Source organism: Mobula hypostoma, chromosome 8 (genome assembly GCF_963921235.1).
Source record: "Mobula hypostoma chromosome 8, sMobHyp1.1, whole genome shotgun sequence".
In the NCBI taxonomy this organism is placed as follows: Eukaryota; Metazoa; Chordata; class Chondrichthyes; order Myliobatiformes; family Myliobatidae; genus Mobula; species Mobula hypostoma.
This window is the reverse complement of record NC_086104.1, coordinates 131,689,982-131,705,883: the sequence shown is the minus strand read 5'-3', so window position 1 is coordinate 131,705,883 and position 15,902 is coordinate 131,689,982. Positions and strand designations below refer to the sequence as shown.

General features: G+C 47.1%; 1 protein-coding gene across 2 annotated transcripts in view; it reads left to right on the top strand.

Annotated features, from left to right (window-relative positions):
- The window catches only part of LOC134350969 (fibroblast growth factor receptor 1-like), a 220,464-nt gene that overhangs the window by 47,944 nt on the left and 156,618 nt on the right, over nt 1–15,902 (top strand). For both annotated transcript variants that reach the window (XM_063056900.1, XM_063056899.1), the window contains exon 2: nt 12,080–12,159. The gene's annotated coding sequence lies outside the window, so the exon portion shown is untranslated. The remainder of the gene's footprint in view (nt 1–12,079; nt 12,160–15,902) is intronic.

The following is a 15,902-nucleotide window of genomic DNA, read 5'->3' as shown; positions in this document are numbered from 1 at the left end:
GTACTTGTGCTTCCTTGTTGAACCGATAAGTGTGCATGTCACCGTCTCTCCCATCTGTCAAGGGAGAGCTACATCAATCAGAATGTCTGCCTCGCATTCCCCTTGAACTCCAGAACATCTTGGAATGCTCGATGCTAACCATGGGATTCGCAGTGTGATTATTTTTTAAAGTAATCTGTGCCAGAGATGGCGACCTGTTCTCATAGTAGCTTTATTGTTCTTGAACCATTGAAGGTCAGCTCACTCAACAGTGCAGCAACCCAGTCGGGCTGTTTATGGAACTGCAGTTTAAGGACAGATTGGATTGACTAGTGCTCACTAAGGCTCATTGAATGATTCAAAATCAGGCGGGCGGAAGAAGTTGTAAAGCAAGGGTATCGCATTCTCAGGGCAGGTTGGGTGTTTGAAACTAGGATAAGAAATGGTGAGCCTGTCCAATTCTCATCTCCAGGGGTAGGGAGGTCACGTTACTGAATAGATTTCTGAAAGTGGAGATGGGATTTTGAGAGAAAAAGCATTGCAGTGTTTGGAGAGAGAGGGGATAGAGTAATAGTGTTATATGGCAGAACAGGTTGGAAGGGTTGAGTGACCTGTTGTGTTTCTTTGATACAAGAAATTCTGCAGATGCTGGAAACCTGGACCAAATCTGGTGGCTCTCTCACCCCTTCTCTTCGCCTCCTTTGTCCTCATGTTCTGCCCATCACCCCCCTCTGGTTCCCTCCTTCACTTATTCCATGGCCCACTGTCATCTCCTGTCAGATTCTTCCTTCTTCAGCCCTTTACCTCTGCCGCCTATCTCCCTCCGCCCAGTGTCTGATATCCCCCCCGCCACCCATCGTTTTGCTTCTCACCTGTCAGCTTGTATTCCTCGCCCTCCCCTCACCACCTTATTCTGGCTTCAGCCCCCTACCTTTCCAGTCCTGAGGAAGGGTCTCAGCCTGAAATGTTGATTGTTTATTCATTTCTATTAATGCTGCCTGACCTGCTGAGTTCCTCCAGTATTTTGTGTGTGTTGTCCCTGTGGCTGCTTTGTGAAAGCACAGTGTCGGACGAAAGGAGGTATACACCCTCGTTTGCAAATTCAATGCACCCCTCGCCCCAAACCATCTTCTCTCTTACTTTCCCATTTGCTTTGGCTGAATGAGGGCTCTGAACTAATTGGTCAGTCGGGTAGAAAGGCATTGGGTACCCATTAGGAAGGTCCCTACGCCAATCTTGGCCAGGATGAGGAGAGGCTCACAAAGTCTGTGCCAGACTTTTTCCATCTTCTAGAGCCTCCACGCTTCTGAATCCCCCTTTCTCCATGTCCTCAGTGGGGGGTTCCTTGAGCAGGATCAGTCTGTGTAGGGAGGTGGAATTCCTGTCTTCAGGAGTCCCTGATCCTTGCCATCAAGGTGATGGAGATCTCACCTCCGATGGGTTCACCGTAACAACATCCAGGGTTGGGTTTGATCGAGGGATGGCAGGAGCTCCTGTTGCAGATGGGGAGGTGAGAATGGCGGTGGGGAGGAGTGGTGTTTGAAGAAATGGGTTTACAGTTGAGAGGAAACAACAGGAATTCTGCAGATGCTGGAAATTCAAGCAACATACATCAAAGTTGCTGGTGAACGCAGAAGGCCAAGCAGCATCTATAGGAAGAGGTGCAGTCGACGTTTCAGGCCGAGACCCTTCGTCAGGACTAACTGAAGGAAGAGTGAGTAAGGGATTTGAAAGCTGGAGGGGGAGGGGGAGATGCAAAATGATAGGAGAAGCCAGGAGGGGGAGGGATAGAGCCGAGAGCTGGACAGGTGATAGGCAAAAGGGGATACGAGAGGATCATGGGACAGGAGGTCCCGGAAGAAAGACGGGGGGGGGTGACCCAGAGGATGGGCAAGAGGTATATTCAGAGGGACAAAGGGAGAAAAAGGAGAGTGAGAGAAAGAATGTGTGCATAAAAATGAGTAACAGATGGGGTACAAGGGGGAGGTGGGGCCTTAGCGGAAGTTAGAGAAGTCAATGTTCATGCCATCAGGTTGGAGGCTACCCAGACGGAATATAAGGTGTTGTTCCTCCAACCTGAGTGTGGCTTCATCTTTACAGTAGAGGAGGCCGTGGATAGACATGTCAGAATGGGAATGGGATGTGGAATTAAAATGTGTGGCCACTGGGAGATCCTGCTTTCTCTGGCGGACAGAGCGTAGATGTTCAGCAAAGCGGTCTCCCAGTCTGCGTCGGGTCTCACCAATATATAAAAGGCCACATCGGGAGTTCAGCAAAGCGGTCTCCCAGTCTGCGTCGGGTCTCACCAATATATTTTATATATTTGTGAGACCCAACGCAGACTGGGAGACCGCTTTGCTGAACATCTACGCTCTGTCCGCCAGAGAAAGCAGGATCTCCCAGTGGCCACACATTTTAACTCCACATCCCATTCCCATTCTGACATGTCTATCCACGGCCTCCTCTACTGTAAAGATGAAGCCACACTCAGGTTGGAGGAACAACACCTTCTATTCCGTCTGGGTAGCCTCCAACCTGATGGCATGAACATCGACTTCTCTAACTTCCGCTAAGGCCCCACCTCTCCCTCGTACCCCATCTGTTACTCTTTTTTATGCACACATTCTTTCTCTCACTCTCCTTTTTCTCCCTCTGTCCCTCTGAATATACCTCTTGCCCATCCTCTGGGTCACCCCCCCCCGTCTTTCTCCCTAGGCCTCCTGTCCCTTGATCCTCTCGTATCCCCTTTTGCCTATCACCTGTCCAGCTCTTGGCTCTATCCCTCCCCCTCCTGTCTTCTCCTATCATTTTGCATCTCCCCCTCCCCCTCCAGCTTTCAAATCCCTTACTCACTCTTCCTTCAGTTAGTCCTGACGAAGGGTCTCGGCCTGAAACGTCGACTGCGCCTCTTCCTATAGATGCTGCTTGGCCTGCTGCGTTCGCCAGCAACTTTGATGTATGTTGCTTACAGTTGAGAGGTGTGGGGTTACTGCTTGGAGCGGCACTATTAGTGCAATTGATTCACAATGCCAGTGAACACTGACTCCCACCACTGTTTGGAAGCATGGTCAGCCCATAATGTTGTGCCAACCATGTAACCTTCTCTAGAAACTACCTAGAACTACCCTACTGCATAGCCCTCTATTTTTCTAAGCTCCATGTACCAATCTAAGAATCTCTTAAAAGACCCTGTCACTGGCAGTGCATTCCATGCACCCACCACTCTCTGTGTGGAAAACTTACCCCTGACATCCCCCTTGTACCTACTTCCAAGCACCTTAAAACTGTGCCTCTCGTGTTAGCTATTTCAGCCCTGGGAAAAAGCCTCTGGCTATTCACACGATTAATGCCTCTCATCATCTTGTACACCTCTATCAGGTCACCTCTCATCCTCCATCTCTCCAAGGAGAAAAGGCCAAGTTCACTCAACCTGTTTTTTTTTAAGGCACACTCTCCAATCCAGGCAACATCCTTGTAAATCGCATCTATACTCTCCCTATAGCATCCACGTCGTTCCTGTAGTGAGGTGACCGGAACTGAGCACAGTTCTCCAAGTGGGTTCTAACTAGGGTCTTATATAGTGTAACATTACCTCTGGGCTTTGGAACTCAATCCCACGGTTGATGAAGGTCAACACAGGATACACCTTCTCAACAAGGAGTTTGTGCGTTATTCCTGTGCTGTGGGAGTTTCCTCCCACAGATTAGGGTTGGTAAGTTGTGGGCGTGCTATGTTGGTGCCAGAAGTGTAGTGGGACTTGTGGGCTGCCCCCTGCACATCCTCGGACCGCAGTGGTCGTTAATGCAATTGATGCATTGCACCATATGTTTCGATGTTCATGTGACAAATAAAGCTAATCTTATGCTCTTTCTGTTACGGCCGGGAAGGTTTACAAATTGGCGTTTGTGGGTAGGAGATACCAGGTTCAACTCCCAGGTCATAGACTCCAAACTCCAGGTGTCCAGCTCAATACCAAGAGAGTACTGCACTGTCAGAAGAACCATCTTCTCAGATGAAACGTCAAACCAACACCCTGTTCCCTGTGGTGGAGACAGGGGTAGCCCTGCTACTCTGGCCATTGCTTAAGGAGATAAGCTGGACCTCTGTGGGATCATTCTGTGCGCAGACTAGATTATCGCCCTGACCTCACACTGCTTCCTTAGCCTTGAGGCGTCCTGTAAGGGATGAGAGGGGTGCAGATCTGGAGGGCTTGCAAGATTCAAGATGGTTCAATGTCATTTCCAGCTCACAGGTGGAAAGGAGAATGAAATAATTGTTGTTCCGGATCTGATGCAGCACAAAAAGAACACAATGATAATAAAAATACACAATAAATATAAATACATAAGATAGCTTGTAGACATAGACTGATTGCATATGGATAAAGTGACACTAGGCCCAAGTGGGCAGTGAGGCTTTGGCCACTGCTGGACCTACCCGATGCCAGCATGTTTTCATGGGGCACCAGGCTGAGGACCTGTCCTGACCCAGGCGTCCCAGCTGTGACTGTGTGTAGGTGACAGAGGTTTCTGGCCACGATACCACCCACTTTTCCTTTCACCAAAGACGTAAACGTGAACTATAAATCCCAATTTAAACACAGTTTTATTGCTTAACCAGATGTCTTTATTTGATCAAAGCAGCCCTGGCATGAAGTAACTCAGACAAAGTTGATGAATGTGATTATTAAATTAAAATTTAACTTAATTTCCCTGTATGACATTGGCCAATTCTTCTTCTTTACAGCTGGAAGTTATTCAGTCCATTCATTGTCTTCTTTGTCATTCATCGTTGCTGCATCTGACTGGTGGAACTCCTTGTGGTGAAGGTGATTTCACAGCTCTCTAGAATCACCTTCACCATCGAGACTGCAGAGATTCCAGAACGTGGCTCACTCCCTCCTTCTCAAGGACAGTCTGGATGGGCAATGAGTGCTAGATTTGCCAGCAACACCTTAATCATAAAAATAAGTCTTTGTAATCTACCTGTGATGACTTAGCTTGTAAGATGTACCCCCCCCCGTCTCCCTCGCTGTGCCTGCTTAGAGATGAGGTAAAACCTTCCTTTCAGTCACCTGCTAACTGGGGAGTCTTCCTACAACTCCTACCCTCCCGCCAGCTTCCCCTCCGTTTCCTGAGCACCAGTACCTCAGTGCAGTGACTAAGACCATAAGATATAGGAGCAGAAGTAGGCCATTTGGCCCATTGAGTCTGCTCCACCATTCAATCATGGGCTGATCCAATTCTTCCAGTCATCCCCACTCCCCTGCCTTCTCCCCATACCCTTTGATGCCCTGGCTAATCAAGAGCCCATCTATCTCTGCCTTAAATGCACCCAATGATTTGACCTCCACAGCCGGTTGTGGCAACAAATTCCACAGAGTTACCACCCTCTGACTAAAGTAATTTCTCCGCATCTCTGTTCTAAATGGACATCCTTCAATCCTGAAGTCGTGCCTTGTCCTAGACTCCCCTACCATGGGAAATATCTTTGCCATATCTAATTTGTTCAGGCCTTTTAACATGCGGAATGTTTCTATGAGAGTCCCCGCTCATACTCCTGAACCCCAGGGAATACATCCCAAGAGCTGCCATATGTTCCTCATATGATAACCCTTTCATTCCTGGAATCATTCTCAGGTATCTTCTCTGAACCCTCTCCAATGTCAGTATGTCCTTTCTAAAATAAGGAGCCCAAAACTGCACACAATACTCCCAAATGTGGTCTCATGAGTGCCTTATAGAGCCTCAACATCACATCCCTGCTCTTATATTCTATATCTCTAGAAAGGAATGCCAACATTGCATTCACCTTCTTCACCACCGACTCAACCTGAAGGTTAACCTTCAGGGTATCCTGCATAAGGACTCCTAAGTCCCTTTGCATCTCTGCATTTTGAATTCTCTCCCTATCTAAATAATAGTCAGCCTGTTTATTTCTTCCACCAAAGTGCATGACCATACACTTTCCAACATTGTATTTCATTTGCCACTTCTTTGCCCATTCCCCTAAACTACCTAAGTCTTTCTGCAGACTCTCTGTATCTCCAACACTACCTGCTCCTCCACCTATCTTTGTATCATTGGCAAACTTAGCCACAAATCCATTAATCCCATAGTCTAAATCATTGACGTACATTGTAAAAAGCAGCAGTCCCAACATTGACCCCTGTGGAACTCCACTGGTAACCAGCAGCCAGCCAGAGTAGGATCCGTTTATTCTCACTCTCTGTTTTCTGCTGATCAGCCAATGCTCCACCCATGCTAGTAACTTCTCTGTAATTCCATGGGCTCTTATCTTGCTAAGCAGCCTCATGTGCGGTACCTTGTCAAAGCCCTTCTGAAAGTCCAAGTACACCACATCTACTGCATCTCCTTTGTCTACCCTACTTGTAATTTTCTCAAAAAATTGCAGTAGGTTAGTCAGGCAGGATCTTCCTTTCAGGAAACCATGCTGGCTTTGGCCTATCTTGTCATGTGCCTCCAGGTAGTCTGTAATCTCGTCCCTAACAATCTATTCCAACAACGCTCACAACACGCTGGAGGAACTCGGCAGGTTGGGCAGCATCCGTGGAAATGATCAGTCAACGTTTCGGGCCGGAACCCTTTGTCAGGACTGTAGAGGGAAGGGGCAGAGGCCCTATAAAGGTGGGGGGAGGGTGGGAAGGAGAAGGCTGGTAGGTTCCAGGTGAAAAACCAGTGAGGGGAAAGATAAAGGGGTGGGGGAGGGGAAGCAGGGAGGGGATAGGCAGGAAAGGTGAAGAAGGAATAGGGGAAAACACAAGGGGTAGTAGAAGGAGGTGGAACCATGAGGGAGGTGATAGGCAGCTGGGGGAGGGGGCAGAGTGAAATAGGGATAGGGGAAGGGAGGGGTAGGGAATTATCAGAAGTTGGAGAATTCTATGTTCATACCAAGGGGCTGGAAACTACCTAGACAGTATATGAGATGTTGCTGCTCCAACCTGAGTTTAGCCTCATGGCAGTAGAGGAGGCCATGTATGGACATATCTGAATGGGAATGTGAAGCAGAGTTGAAGTGGGAATCTATCAGAGTTGAATCTATTCCAACAACTTCCCAACCACTGAGGTCAGTCTAACAGGTCCATGGTTTCCATTCTGCTGCCTCTCACTCTTCTTAAATAGCTGAGTAACATTTGCAATTTTCCAGTCATCCAGTTTAATGCCAGAATCTATCAATTCTTGAAAGATCATTGTTAATGCCTCCGCAATCTCTCCAGCTACTTCCTTCAGAACCTGAGGGTGCATTCCATCAGGTCCAGGAGATCTGTCCACCCTCAGACCATTAAGCTTCCTGAGCACCTTCTCAGTCATAATTTTCACAGCACAACATTCACTTCCCTGACACACTTGAATGTCCGGTATATTACAGATGTCTTCCACTGTGAAGACTGTTGCAAAATACGCATTCAGTTCCTCTGCCATCTCTGCGTCTCTCATTACAATATCTCCAGCGTCATTTTCTATTGGTCTATATCTATCCTCAACTCTCTTTTACTCTTTATATACTTAAAAAAACTTTTAGTATCTTCTTTGATATTAGTCGCCAGCTTCCTTTCATAATTCATCTTTTCCTTCCTAATGACCTTATTAGATTCCTTCTGAAAGTTTTTAAAAGCTTCCCATATCGCTATCTTCCCACTAGCTTTGGCTTCCTTGTGTGCCCTCCCCCCCACCCCCGGGGGACTTTTGGCTCTGACTTCATTTGTTAGCCGCGGTAGTGTCCTTCTTCCGTTCGAAAATGTCTTCTTATTTGGAATATATCTGTCTTTAGTTTCTCCTTCTCAAATCTCAAACTGAACTTGATCATATTGTGATCACTGTTCCCTAAGGGTTCCTTAACCTTAAGCTCTCTTATCACCTCCAGATCATTGCACAGCACCCAATCCCTAGTGGGCTCAACCACAAGCTGTTCTAAAAAGCCATCCTTTAGACACTCTACAAATTCTCTCTCTTGAGGTTCAGTACTCGTCTTATTTTCCCAATCCACTTTCATGTTAAAATCCCCAACGATTATCAAGACATTGCCCTTCTGACACGTGTAACCCTTAGGTTCGGTGAGAGGCTTAATCTAGGGGGAGACAGCCTCCGACCCGGCCAAACTTGAGAAATCTTGTTTGCGTGGATGCTGCGTGATGTGTTCACCTGTTACAAATCAGTAACACGAAATAACAAGCGGTACACAATATGCAATTAGACGATTGAGCTTTATAATTCTTAATTTGACTATAGGGTTAGTAAAGAAACAAAAAAGAGAAAGGGCCCATTCTCATGAAACAGTCCAATGCGCAATGTTGGAGCTCACAGTTTTCCCGTTTGATCGTTCTCCATTGATATTTTTTTTTCTCTTCCCCGCCCCGGGACTCCATTCCAAGTCCACTTTGTCAACTTCTCCGTTCTGGCATCTTCTCTGTCCATCTTCCGCCAAACAAAAGACCGTGAACCCCTTCTCTCAGACCCACAAGAAAGAAACAACACACCTCTCATTGGATAGCGCACATTCCAAAGCCCCTGTTATCTCTAGTCATAACCCAAACATTGCTGCTACAGAGAAACCATTACATTAGCAGTGAAACATTACGGCACGTTACACATGCCTTTTCTAATCTCCTGCTGTAATTTGTAAACCACATCCTGGCTGCTGTTTAGAGGATTGTATATAACTGACATTAGGGTCCTTTTACCCTAGCCATTTCTTAACTCAACCCATGGAGACTCTACACCTTCTGATCCTATGTCATCCCTTTCTAATGATTGAATATTATTTCTTATAAACAAGGCCCTTCTGCTACTAACCTATCTTTCCGATGCACTGTATATCCTTGGACGTTCAGCTCCTAATGGCAGCCATCCTTTAGCCAAGTTCCAGAGGTGGCCACAACATCACACTTGCCAATCTGCAGCTGAATTTTAAGATCGTCCATTTTATTTCTTATGCTGCTTGCATTCAAATATAATGCTTTCAGTCCAGTATTTGTTACTTTCTGTTGTAAATGAAAATGGTAAAGAGGGCTTTTGAATGTGGCACTGATGACTTTAGCTGGAGGTAATACGGGCCTTTTGGTCCCCTATTGGTAGTAGGAGAGAATAGTGTGTATGCACTTTCAAGTTCAGAACGGAACTGTAGAGGAGAGTGTTTTTATCAGAAGGATGAGCCTCGGTGTTGGAGGGTCACTATTTAAAGCTCCAGAAGAAAGTTGTTCACGTGCACGGTGACAGAAGAGGAGTTTAGAGTGATTATCCAGTTACAGCCAGACCACCATTTTACTTGACAATCCAGGGAGTCTGTTGTTTGACATATAGTTTGTACCGATTCCTGCCTGTTTTACTTCCCTTCCGTCTGCTCTTGTTATTCTTTCCCCCCCCCCCCATTTTCTTTGGCATATTGGCATGGGAATTTTTCTTGGATATTTCCTGATGGGCTGAGATGCCCATAGTGACAATAGTTTTGTGGCAGTGTTTGAGTAATGCATGTTGAATTTCAGAGAGTGCACAGCACAACACCGCACCAGTCCACCCAAATCATCCTTGGTGCTGTCTTGACACAAGAACCACCTTCCATTCCAGCACTTCCCCTAAGCTTCCTGCTGTCTGGTTTTCTATCTCCCAGTCTCTCATGCACTCAGCCATTTCCTTTAGCCACACTTTGAGCACGTTCAGAAGTTTCTCCATTTGGAACACTTCAGAACAAAGGCCCTAACATGTATAATGACAGACAAACAACTTGAGCCTGCTGTCGTGTCACTTTTGCTTAATGAAGTCACCCTAAATCTGGGAAAATCCCCTTCTCCGCTGCGGTGTGAAGATTGTCGCTTGAAGGTTGTTGCTGGTAGGTTGGGAGCAGAGGTCAGAGGGTAAGGGTTACAGTTTGGAGACAATTGAGTGGATGAACGTTGTTGGAGGAAGCGTTTTTCCTTCAGAGCTTGTAGAGGAGGATTGGAGAAGAGGGGGAAGACCCTCTGAGTGAAACACGTGCTGAGAGCACAAAGATGTTGTGTGGTTTTTGAGTAAAGTACCTGCGTGGAGTTGATGCATTGGTGTGATTGCCCAGGAGAGGGTTCAGAGCAGATTCAGTGGGATGTTGTGTCAGATAGAGTATCTTGGTTATAAGGAGAGACCTGGATTATTTTCCTTGGAACTTGGGAGGCTGAGCGGTGATCTGATACAAAATTATGAAGTGGGGGGTGAGGTCGAGAGATGACAGATTGGAGAAGGGAGTCTAAGGTGAGGGCAGAGGTTTTAGGCGAGAGGTAAGAAGTTCAGGTGGGATACGAAGGGATTTTTTAAAATTCAAATAGGGTTGTTGGGATCTGGAAAGTACTGCATGAAGAGGTGGTGGAGTCAGATACAATTACAATATATAGACGTATGTGAGCTGCCAAGACATAGAAGCCTGTGGATATAATGCAGGTAAATGGGATTACTTTAAATAGGCAAGGCATAGAAATGATTTTATGTAGGGTAGAACCATAAGACAAAGGAATAGAATTAGGCTATTTGGCCCATTAAGTCTGCTCTATCATTCAATCATGGCTGATCAATCTTCTCTCTGAACTCCATTCTTCTGCCTTCCAACCATAGCCTCTGACACTCATACTGATTAATGCCTGTGCATGTGAATGTGGAGCAGTGTATATTGGTTAGACGGTGGAAATCGGCATCAAGGACCACGGTGGGTGTATCTGTTTGGGTTATCCTGGAGAAATTGGCAATCAGAACATTGCAATCACAATGGCGATAGGAATGACTTCAATGGCACAAAACTACTCAGCTGTGCCAGTGGGTTTTGGGACAGCCTGGAGAAGGAAGTCATTGAAATAAAACTAGAAGAAACGAATTTTAACAAAGATGAATATCTCGCTCTAAGTAGGAAAATGGAATTTGATTGTAAACAAGGTGGGACAGCGGAAACGTGATTGAATGAGGACTAACCAGTCAGGAGGGACGGATGATGGGGGTACAAATACCACCGGACTAGACGTGTCCAGGCATCATCCTTGATGAAGATGGCAGGTTTGTCATCGAAACATCAGTCAAAATCGACATCTGTACCCGGCTGGAAGCCCAAGAAGAGTTTATTTGTCGTATATGCTGGGAAAGCACGAGGTGCATTTTCAGGAAAATGTTTGTTCGAAATCTGACATAGAGAGTGTTGGTGGGGTGGGGGAAAGTGGGGAATTAACAGCGGGTCAGGCTGCTTCCATGAGGAAAGAAACAGCAGGAACATGTGGAAGATATTTCAAGGGTGGTTTTGGTTAGCAGATTAACTGAAAATTAACTGTATGCTGCAGATAATCTGGTTATTTTTGTTACTTTGGCAGTAACAGATTGACAAGAAGGAGACTACAGGTCAGGGCAGCTGGATGGAGGAGAAGTTTAGAGTGAAGGGGCATAAATCTCGTGGCTGTTTCAAACCTTTCACCTGGTAACTCGTATCTAGTCCTGAATCAGATTTATTATCACTTATGACGTGAAATTTGTTGTTTTGCAGCAGCAGTACAGTGCAAAGATGCAAAAATTACTATAAGCTACAAAACTGAACCTAGAAGAAATAATGAGCGCATGTTCAGAAAAATGATGGTGGAGTTGCGGGGAGGAAGAGTCTAAGTCCTCGGACACCTGTGCCTCCTCCTCAATGATGATAACTAGGAGATATGTCTCGGATGGTGAGGGTCTTTAGTGATGGATGCCGCCTTCTCGAGGCACCAGCTTTTGGAAACGTCCTTGACGTTGGGAATATTTGTATCCGTGATGCAGCTGACTGAGTCAACAATCCTCTGCAACTTCTCTCAATCCTGTGCGTTGGAGCCTCCACACCAGGCTGCGATGCCATCAGAATGCTCTCCACATCTATAGACATTTGCTCTTGACCTTCCCTCTGTTTATTAGTCATAATTCATCATTCTGGGTTAGAGAAGGACAGAGAAAAGTCTTTGCTTGTTGCCCACTACAGCCAGATAATCTTTCGGGGGTGGGGGAGACAAGCTGCAGGTGGCCCCAGCTCCTTTGCTTCTGATTTCTCTGCTGAGATGAGAGGAAGTTTTCTCACTGAGTTTTGAACTGGACTTTTACTCACGTTGCAGGTGTGCAGGATTTTCCCAGGGCTGAACAAGAAGTGTGGAGAGAAGTCATGCAGCATACTGGGACGGCCCTCACGCATTAGGTAAGCTCGAGCACTCCTGAATGCAAAGCACTGCGGTTGCGAATCTGAAAGTTCTCTGCCAGTTAAATTCTTTGGGTTGCGCTCGGTGTAAAGTTCCCTGGACTGGTGCTCCTTATCACAGTCTGGTACGAGGGCTGACCAGCAGCCCACCTGCCCTGTCAGGTGGCTGGGAGATGCTGGGTGATGAACCATCAGAGATCAGGGCAGTTTCCCAGATGTCAATGCCATGCCCCCCCAGCCGCGGTCTGTGAGTACAGATCAGGTTTCTAAGTTCCAATCTTTAAACTTCCTTCTTTACCTGATGTTTGTGGATCTTCACAATAAATTTTGACAGGCAGATAATTTTTCATTGGTCTGTTGATCTCATTGGCATTAATTTAGGACACTGAGCTTGAAATGGCTGGTTGGCGTTCTTGGATTTGGATCCTGGCTTTGAAACTTAAGAGGCTGCATTTACTGAGAGTACGGTCTTGCCATTCTGCTGTCCCACCTTGCCCTGGTTTAGGGCACCCTTCCCTCCCGTCTCCTACCTTGTAAGGCAGCTGCTATACTTTCTGACAACCACAGAAGGAAACCATGTGGCCTATCGGGCCTCTGCTAGCTTATAGAGCAATCCCCACCAGCCGTTTGAGAAGGTAGCACACCCATCACCTCGGCAATGGGAAATGAGTTACTCTGTCCGTGAAGCCCACATTGCTTGAGTAATTTTTTTTAAATTCCCTATAACCGATCCTCCCTACGTTCCCATCAACTCCCCCGCCCCCTCATATCCCAGATTCTATAACTCACCTAGACACTAGAGAAATTTTGCATTGCTTGAATTGGCTAGGCTCTGGGCCAAATACTGGAATGTGGGCTGAAAGCTGATGGTTGCCCACTGACCAGCATAGGAGTGATGGGCTTAATGGCCTGTTTCCATTCTGTATGTCTCTTAAGAAATCCCGGAGCACTATCTAAAAGAAAATAGTGGCGATTGGGTAGGAAGGTTGCCCTGAACGTGATAGGCCAGAGGATGTGTTTGCATACTGTACAACTCTGCCTTTGTTGGCCCTGATGCCTTGGCAAATGTACGTGTCTCGGTCACTGTTACCAGCAAAAACATTTACCTGCTGTGTGTGGGCTCTGCTGTGTAAATATCAGCTGGACTGTCCCACCCTGTAGTACTGACTGCTCTTTCTAAAAGTGCTTCATTGTCTCTAGAGTTTGGCATGGACAGTGTGAGTGAAAACAAGAATATTTATCTTTATCTATATTTATCAAAGCTGCAATAAATGCCATTCTGTTTATTTCTCCCACGCATGCTGTCCCAGGAATCAGCTCTGTCTCTGCAGGCAGTGCCTTGTCCAAATCTCCTCCTCACTCCTGTTGGGGTTCAATTCGCTCATCTCCTCCTCGCTCCTGTTGGGGTTCAATTCGCTCATCTCCTCCTCGCTCCTGTTGGGGTTCAATTCGCTCATCTCCTCCTCGCTCCTGTTGGGGTTCAATTCGCTCATCTCCTCCTCGCTCCTGTTGGGGTTCAATTCGCTCATCTCCTCCTCACTCCTGTTGGGGTTCAATTCGCTCATCCCCTCCTCGCTCCTGTTGGGGTTCAATTCGCTCATCTCCTCCTCGCTCCTGTTGGGGTTCAATTCGCTCATCTCCTCGCTCCTGTTGGGGTTCAATTCGCTCATCATCTCCTCGCTCCTGTTGGGGTTCAATTCGCTCATCTCCTTGCTCCTGTTGGGGTTCAATTCGCTCATCATCTCCTCGCTCCTGTTGGGGTTCAATTCGCTCATCTCCTCCTCGCTCCTGTTGGGGTTCAATTCGCTCATCTCCTCCTCGCTCCTGTTGGGGTTCAATTCGCTCATCTCTTCCTCGCTCCTGTTGGGGTTCAGTTCGCTCATCTCCTCCTCGCTCCTGTTGGGGTTCAATTCGCTCATCTCCTCCTCGCTCCTGTTGGGGTTCAATTCGCTCATCTCCTCCTCGCTCCTGTTGGGGTTCAGTTCGCTCATCTCCTCCTCGCTCCTGTTGGGGTTCAATTCGCTCATCTCCTCCTCACTCCTGTTGGGGTTCAATTCGCTCATCTCCTCCTCGCTCCTGTTGGGGTTCAATTCGCTCATCTCCTCCTCGCTCCTGTTGGGGTTCAATTCGCTCATCTCCTCCTCGCTCCTGTTGGGGTTCAATTCGCTCATCTCCTCCTCGCTCCTGTTGGGGTTCAATTCGCTCATCTCCTCCTCGCTCCTGTTGGGGTTCAATTCGCTCATCTCCTCCTCGCTCCTGTTGGGGTTCAATTCGCTCATCTCCTCCTCGCTCCTGTTGGGGTTCAGTTCGCTCTGCTCTTTTCCTGCTGTTGTACTTGTCATTCTTCAGCCTCCACCAGAGTGTTAGTGGGCTGGATGACTGCCGGGAGTATCGCAGAAACCTTTAGGTCTGGGGTCTATGATTTCTCTTCTCCCTCCTCCCTCACTCCAGGAATCCCACATCTTGGAAACCCTCATGATTCCCTTCGCAACCTCCCCCTCGGGGCGGGAGACTGTAGAGTTAGGGGCACTTCCACCATACGGGGTGTCTCCTGTGTAATGCTGCACCGAGACATCAAGTTTAACTTTATTGCCATCTGCACACGTACTCTGGTTATAAATGCTACGAGAATTAGATTTTTGCAAAAGCAGCACAGGACATTACAATCATGAGAAGGAAGGTGACAGGTGACTTGATAGAGGTGTACAAGATGATACAATGCATAAATCGAGTGCGCAGCAGAGAGCTTTTCCCAGGGCAGAAATGGCTGATACAAGGGGGCATCACTTACAGGTGATTGGAGGAAAGTATAGGGTGGATGCCAGAGGTAAGTTTTTTTTACACAGAGTGGTGAGTGCATGGAACTCCCTGCCAGGGGTGGTGGTAGAGGCAGATACATTAAGTATACGAAAAAGTCTCTCGGATAGGCAGTTTGGGTTAAAGAGGATTGGAGGGCTTTGTGGAGGGAAGCTTTAGATTGATCTTGGAGTAAGTTACAGGGTCTGCACAACATTGTGGGCCAAAGGGCCTGTGCTGAGCTGTAATGTTCTATGTTTAATGAATAACATAAATGGCCTAAACTTAAATGAATATGATGTTGGTGCGTGGCCAAGTGGTTAAGGCATTCGTCTAGTGATCTGAAGGTTGCTAGTTCAAGCCTTGGCTGAGGCAGCGTGTTGTGTCCTTGGGCAAGGCACTTAACCACACATTGCTCTGCGACGACACCGGTGCCAAGCTGTATCGGCCCTCGTGCCTTTCCCTTGGACAACATTGGTGGCATGGAGAGGGGAGACTTGCAGCATGGGCAACTGCTGGTCTTCCATACAAACTTGCCCAGGCCTGCACCCTGGAAACCTTCCAAGGCGCAGATCCACGGTCTTATGAGACTAATGGATGCCTATAAAAAATGAATATGAATTATACAGTATGGTGCAAAAGTCTTAGGTGTGTATATATATGTATATGTGTGTGATATAACGTAACTCTGATATGGGTCTCTATTGTGGACTGAGTGGGAAGGGGGCAGGGAGAGGGAAATCATGGCTGGGGAGAAAAGGGAAGAGAGAGAGGAGGGAGCGGGAAGCACCAGAGAGACACTCTGTAATGATCAGTAAACCAGTTGTTTGGAATCAAATGATTGTTTGAGGGCTGAGTGTGCCTGCACTCGTGTGATCCCTACCCTGGCAATCCTTCCCTGCCATCTGTCCCACAGCCCTCCCACGGCATTCCACCCTCACCATTCC